Genomic DNA, 6649 nt, shown 5'->3' on the forward strand with positions numbered 1-6649 from the left:
CTACCAGGAATATATCCCATGCATCTGTTGTTTCTTCTGTTACCTCCTTCACTCTTCTTGCCATTAGTGCTACATGTTGGTGAGCAGTTGAGAATACTGACCGGTTAGCCTCAAAGATTAATTGATCTATCTCATCGGGTGAGTTAACAGGGTGCACTGCTAGTAGTTTTTCAATCTTTATTTTCTTATCTAGTTCAATAATAGCTACCCTTCTAGCTTCTAGTCTATTATATAGAGCAGCTAGTATTTCATCAACAACTTGCATAAAAAATTTCTTGAAAATGTCCAAGTGTAAGATTACATTGTTCTCTACTTTTTCTTTGTCATCAGCGGAAAGTGTGTCATACAATTTGCTGATGTTCTTCAACTTTCCATCCTTTGTAATTTCACTAAGAAGTTTATCAATAGGAGCAATAGTTTGTTTTGTCTTCTTCTTAGGAGTCATTTTCTTTGCCGAAGGCCTTACTGCCTGTTGCTTCTGTCTTGTCCTCTTTGGTGTAGGAGAAGGAGCTAGTGAAGGTTTTATTTTCCTTTCAACTCTCTTGAAGACAGTAGGTATGTCACTTTCTGAAGAAGTTCCAACCGGTGATAGGTGATTTTCCTGTTGAAGTGCTTCTAACTCACTTTCTGTTCTACTAGTTTGTTTTAGGACATCTTCTTTAATAGTTTTTGCCCACCAGGTACCTTTTCTTACAGTTGCCTCAACCTTCTTAACTCTTTTCCTTGATTGTATTGTGCTCTCAATAGTTTCAGCACTACCAAATACTTTTTCTTCCGGTGCCTTAGGAGCTTCCAGGAGGGCTTTTTGCATAAGTTTCTATGATGTTATCATCTGTCTCATAGCCCATTTCAGTTACCTAGATGGTTCTAGGGATAACTACCTCCATCCAAATTTCATCTTTATTTATCATAAGATAGATTTCCTTTTGGTACTTATCCACAATAGCTTGTGATAACCTTACTCTGGTTTTCATTCGAGCCTTAAGTGCTTGAAAATGATCATTTATGTTTTTCTCCCCGTTCTCTCCCATATTGTTCAGTAGATCTGATAGTTGCTTTCCTACCGGTATATCAAATCCAAAATCTCTAGTACCAATACTAAGGTACTTGTTTAGTTATGTATAGCATCAGACAAACAAGTAGGTTTCTGAATCTAAAAGTTCCTTTCTTTTCCCTTTTGATATTTCCTAGATTGTCTATTAGCTCATCTTTAAGCCATTCACATATGTCTATCCTTGCATTATCATTTACCATGTCATAGGCACTCTTAATACATAGGCTAGAAACTGAGTTTAACCTATTTTCATATGTAGCCTTGTAACCTAAGATCATACTTACAAATCTGATATTTGTATCCTTTACATCATTTACCCTTAGAGATCTCTTATCAAAAGTTGCACCGGTTAGGTTCATCACTAAGTCATTTGAGACCTTCTTAGTTTTGTCAGGTCTGTTGCCGGTGGAGGCTAACCCTATTACTACTCTTACTGCTTCTTTTGTGAGATTCTGAATAGAGTCTAACAAGAAAAATTCACCATGTACTCTGCTCAACACATTCCTTATGATATCCTTGGGGAAATCTGAGATACTAAGAATTTCAGTGAAACCTAGGGTTTCTATTATCTTGTGTTCAGGTTTGACATTTCCGGATTCATCACAGATTACAGTCTTATACATATTTTTAATTTCATCATCACCTAGTTCATCAATATGACAATGTATATACATTCTAGGGTCTTCAGCATATACTACTCCTTTAGGGATTTGAGAGAATGCACCTATGCTATCATCTTTCTTAGCAATTTTGGGAACTAGCTAGAAAATGGGTCTAGGTTGCTTAATAACTTCAACAACAGTAGGGTTTGCAATGAATTCAGGAGTGGGTGAAGATGCCATAGCTATACATACCTTAATCTTCCTTAAGGATGAAAGATTTGATGGATTGCTTTACTTCTTTGCTTGGAATACCTTCGCTCGGGAATTTTCGTGCTTTCAAAGATTTGAATGCTGGGTGAAATGAAAATGGAGCCAAAACACTTTCTTTATAATGCTATTTTTGCCAACGACCACATTTAATGCTTGTCGATTAAGTTACAACATAACTCATCTGCTGATATAGAAGTAATTTCTAGTTTTCACCATCAACCGAGGGAATAATAGCTTGTATTTCATTTGTTGCTAAACCCTCAAAGGATTTTCCTTCAGTTAGATGAGGAGTCTCCTACTAGTGGAGTGTTACTCTATTCTTCCAGTGGAGGAGTATTCCCATCAACATTCTGATCTGACTTTTTTATCCATTGTTTTGAGAATTCTTTTTTTACCTCTTCAAAGGGCTTGCTTCTACAAAATTTTAGCAATATGTCCAATCTTGTTACAAGCATAACAAGTCACATTGTTTTTCTGAATAGCTTTCCCATATCCTATGTTGGTATGTGTTCTGCATTGATTAGATAAATGTTCAAATCTCCCACAAACATAACATCTTAGATTCATTCTACAATTCTTTGAATTATGAGCAACTTTGTTGCATTTAGAATATTGACCGGTGGGTGTATTAGTGCTCTGATAATTTCTAGATCTACACTGATTTTCTCTATGACCATACTTGTTACAATTAAAGAATTTGCCATTAAATTTATAAGCATTTGGTTGCCTTACCGGTTTACTATGATCATGTGTGTTTGCAGTACCAAAGCTTCACCAACTTCAAAGCCAAGGCCATTTGTGTCACCATTAGGTTTCTGATTCTTCAGCATATCACCAAGTTCTTTTGAGCTTTTCTTGAATTTCTCCTTGTGTTGATTTGCAATAGCCAGTTCTCTTTCCAAGATTCCTTTTTGTCTCATGAGTTCATTTGAGTCATTTTGTGTATGCATCATATCTGTTTTCAACATATCATTTTCATGACTAAGTCTTGTGTTTTCATTGCAGCATCATTCAATCTTCTAGTCAAGTCTTCTTCATTTTTCTTCCTATCTTCAATTTCTTTGCAAAATCTCATAGTCATATCCTACATCTCATTCTTTGTTATACTGTTTTCTTGTCTTAGTTTGTTTACTAGATCATTAAGAGTTTCCTTTTCATCATTCTCATTCTGCATCTTTTTCACAAAGTTCTCTTCTCTTATTTCTTACAAAGTTAAGATTTTCTTGAAGTGCTTGAATAATATCCTGAGCAGCCTTTAGATCATCTTCAAGTTTGATATTTTTCAACTTTTTTGCATCATAGTTTGAAAGAGTTGTTTCCAATTGTTTCTTCAAGTTTTCCATCTCTACCAGTGACAAGATCTTCCTCAAGCTGTTAGGCTTCTAAAAATAGAGGACCAGGCTCTGATACCAATTGTTAGGATTCCCAAAGATACTGAGAGGGGGGAGGGGTGAATAAGTATCTAACCAGTTTATGAATTTACTTGATTTAAAACATGTAAAGCATATCAATATTGTGTACCGGTAAACCAAAAATAATGCAGTAAACAATAATAACAACAACCACATGAGAAGCACACCATAACATAGTATTTTAATGAGGAAACCCGATGTGGGAAAAAACTCAGTGGGATTTGTGACCCACAATATTCTCTTACTAGCCAATAAGGGAATATTACTTTTTACAATAGGGGCCTGCACATGGAGGAAGGCTAAGTGCCTAGAGCTCACTGCTCAAATACAAAAGAAGTCACACTTACCTACAAAAATGGATTATATTAATCCAATGTCTTGTACTGCTTCAGATTAGCATCTGTTATGCCAAATCCAGTACCTGTTTCAGCTTAGCTACATACATAAACCCTTAACCTATAATTCACATATTAGGTCTACATAATTTCACCTATCTGCTTAACACAAAATGTTCTACAATGATCTCATACATATATGAGTCATATTACAACTCGCCATGTCAGCTTACAATGATTTTACAATTAATTACAAAATACATTATCAACAAAATTCCTGTTGGCGAAGGTACCGGTATCCTTCCTTTCACTACTGGTGTTTTGGGTACCATTGTAGAGTTTGTCGTTGCCGGTGCCAGTATATTTGTCTTTCCGGTATCATATGATTGCAAGGTTTCCATAAATGACAAAACCTTCAATCACCTACAATTTCTCATTGGAGTGTGCATTTGCCAATGGAACTCTGGTCTATGGAATTTGATGGGAGTTGTTCATCTTCTGGTTCAAGGGCAGGGGTAGTATTAATACCTCCTGAAGGTAAAGTTATTCCTTATTCTTTTAAATTGGAATTCCAAAACACTAATAATACGACCAAATATGAAGCTTTATTATTAGGTCTTGCCGAAGCGAAGAAAATGCAGATCAAAATGTTGAAAGTTAGAGGTGATTTTGAACTTATTGTAAAGCAAGTGAGAGGTTTATTCATTGTTAAAAATGGGAGACTAAGACATTACAAAAATCATGTTTGGGACGAGATCGAAGCATTCGATGATTTTTCAATTGAAGAGGTACCAAGGGAGTTTAATTCGAAGGTTGTTTCTTTGGCGATATCTACATCTTTATTAGTGCCTCATCCTGATTTCACAATTGATACCTATAGGGTAGAATTATTTTATAGATTGAGCATGCCTGACAATTCTGGATCCTGGTAAGTATTTGAAAATGATAAACAAATTTAGAACTTTTTTACAGTGTGCTAAAATTTTCACATCCTTGTTTTATGAAGGATCAGAAGCGAGTTGTAAAGAGTTTTCTCCTGATTTACCAGAGGAACTGCATGATGAGGTGTTATAGTTGAAGGGAAATAAAATCCCAAAGGGCTTAGTTTCTCTTGAACGTCTCTTTCATAGAAAGGATGGATATGTTAAGAAATGGGAGAAAGAGATTCCTGTAGTTCAAAACTCTGGTGAGTATGAGAAAATCAACATTGGTACTAAGGAGGATCCTAAATTTGTTAATTTAGGAAAATGTTGTTCCAAAGAGGAGAAAAGAAGGTTTATCAGCCTATTGGTTGAGTTCAAAGATGTTTTTGCATGGAGCTACGATGATTTAAAGAATTTTAGGGATGGTAATTTCCAACATCACATTCCTTTGAAACCTGGTGTCAATCCTTTCCAGTAGAAGTTAAGGAAATTTAATCCAAAGGTAGCAGAAGCAATCTTTCATGAGGTATACAAGATGTTGAAAGCCCAAATTATTTATCCTTTGCATCATTCTACCTAGACTGCTAATATCATCCCTATTCGAAAGAAAAGGGGTGAAATATGCATCTGTAGTGACTTCAGAAACTTAAACCAAGCAATCCTGAAGGATAATTATCCTCTGCCAGTAATGGATCATATTTTACAAATAGTTTTAGGGTCAGAGATGATGTCCATGTTGGATGGCTTCTCTAGATATAACCAAGATCAACACAAGAGAGACTTTATAACTCATTGGGGTACCTTTGCATATAATAGAATGTCTTTCAGATTTATTAATGCAAGGGCAACATTTCAGAAGGTGATGGATCTTTCCTTTGGTCATTTGAGGGATAAGATTATTGTGGTATATTTAGATGATTTGATTGTTCTCTCAAGGAAGAAGAAACATCATGTACAGGATTTGAGGAAAGCTCCGGTGAGATGCAGAGAGCATGGAGTGTCATTAAATCCTAAAAAGTCTATTTTTGGTGTCACAAAAGGAAAAATTCTTGGACATATTGTTTCACAGGAGGGAGTAAAGGTGGATCTACAGAGAGTAAAAGAAATACAACAACTCAGTATTCCTTCCAACAGAAATGGAGTGAGGTCCTTCTTTGGACAAGTGAACTTTTTGAGACATTTTATTCTGGATTTTGCTGAAACTACTAAATATATTGTAAATATGATGAGTGAGAAAGTAGTTTTTAAGTGGAATGATGCGGGTAAAAAGGATTTTGAAGAAATAAAGAGGGCAATTGCACATGCACCTACTCTAGTTAATCTGGATTTTAGTAAAGACTTTAATATTTATCGTTATGCATCAGAACATACTATGTGTGGAATTTTAGTGCAGAAAAGTGAAGATAATGAGGAATTTCCAATTTCCTTCATGAGTGTACCTCTAAAGAAGCACGAGTTGAAATACTCATAGACAAAAAAGCAAGCATATGCAATAGTGAAAGCTGTGAAACAATTCAGGTACTATATACTTCATTCACATGCAATTGTTTTTGTTCCAAACTCTACAGTGAAAAGTGTTTTAACCCAGTAGGATGTTGGTATCAATAATAGAGCATCTTGGGTTTCCAAGATTCAAGAGTTTAATCTAGATATTAAGCCCACTAAGCTAGTCAGAGGACAAGGCCTTTGTAAACTAATGGTGGAGAATAAGTTTGAAGAGGAGGAGAGTCTGCCCTTAACTCTATTTGTTAGCCATCAAGATTCTTGGTTCACCAATGTTGCCTATTATCTCACGTATGGAGACTGTCCAGATCATCTTTCTCCTAGGGAGAAATGGAATTTGAAGTTGAAAGCTGCAAAGTATGTTATTTTTTATAACATACTATACAAGAAAGGTTTGGATGACACTTTTCTCAGGTGTGTAGATAAGCCGCATCAAGAGGCTTTACTGAAAACCTTTCATGATGAGGCATGTGGTGGTCATTTCTCTTCTATGGTTACTACATATAAAGTCTTGAGAAACTATTACTATTGGCCAGGAATGTTCAAAGAT

Source organism: Cryptomeria japonica, chromosome 7 (assembly GCF_030272615.1).
Source record: "Cryptomeria japonica chromosome 7, Sugi_1.0, whole genome shotgun sequence".
Classification (NCBI taxonomy): Eukaryota; Viridiplantae; Streptophyta; class Pinopsida; order Cupressales; family Cupressaceae; genus Cryptomeria; species Cryptomeria japonica.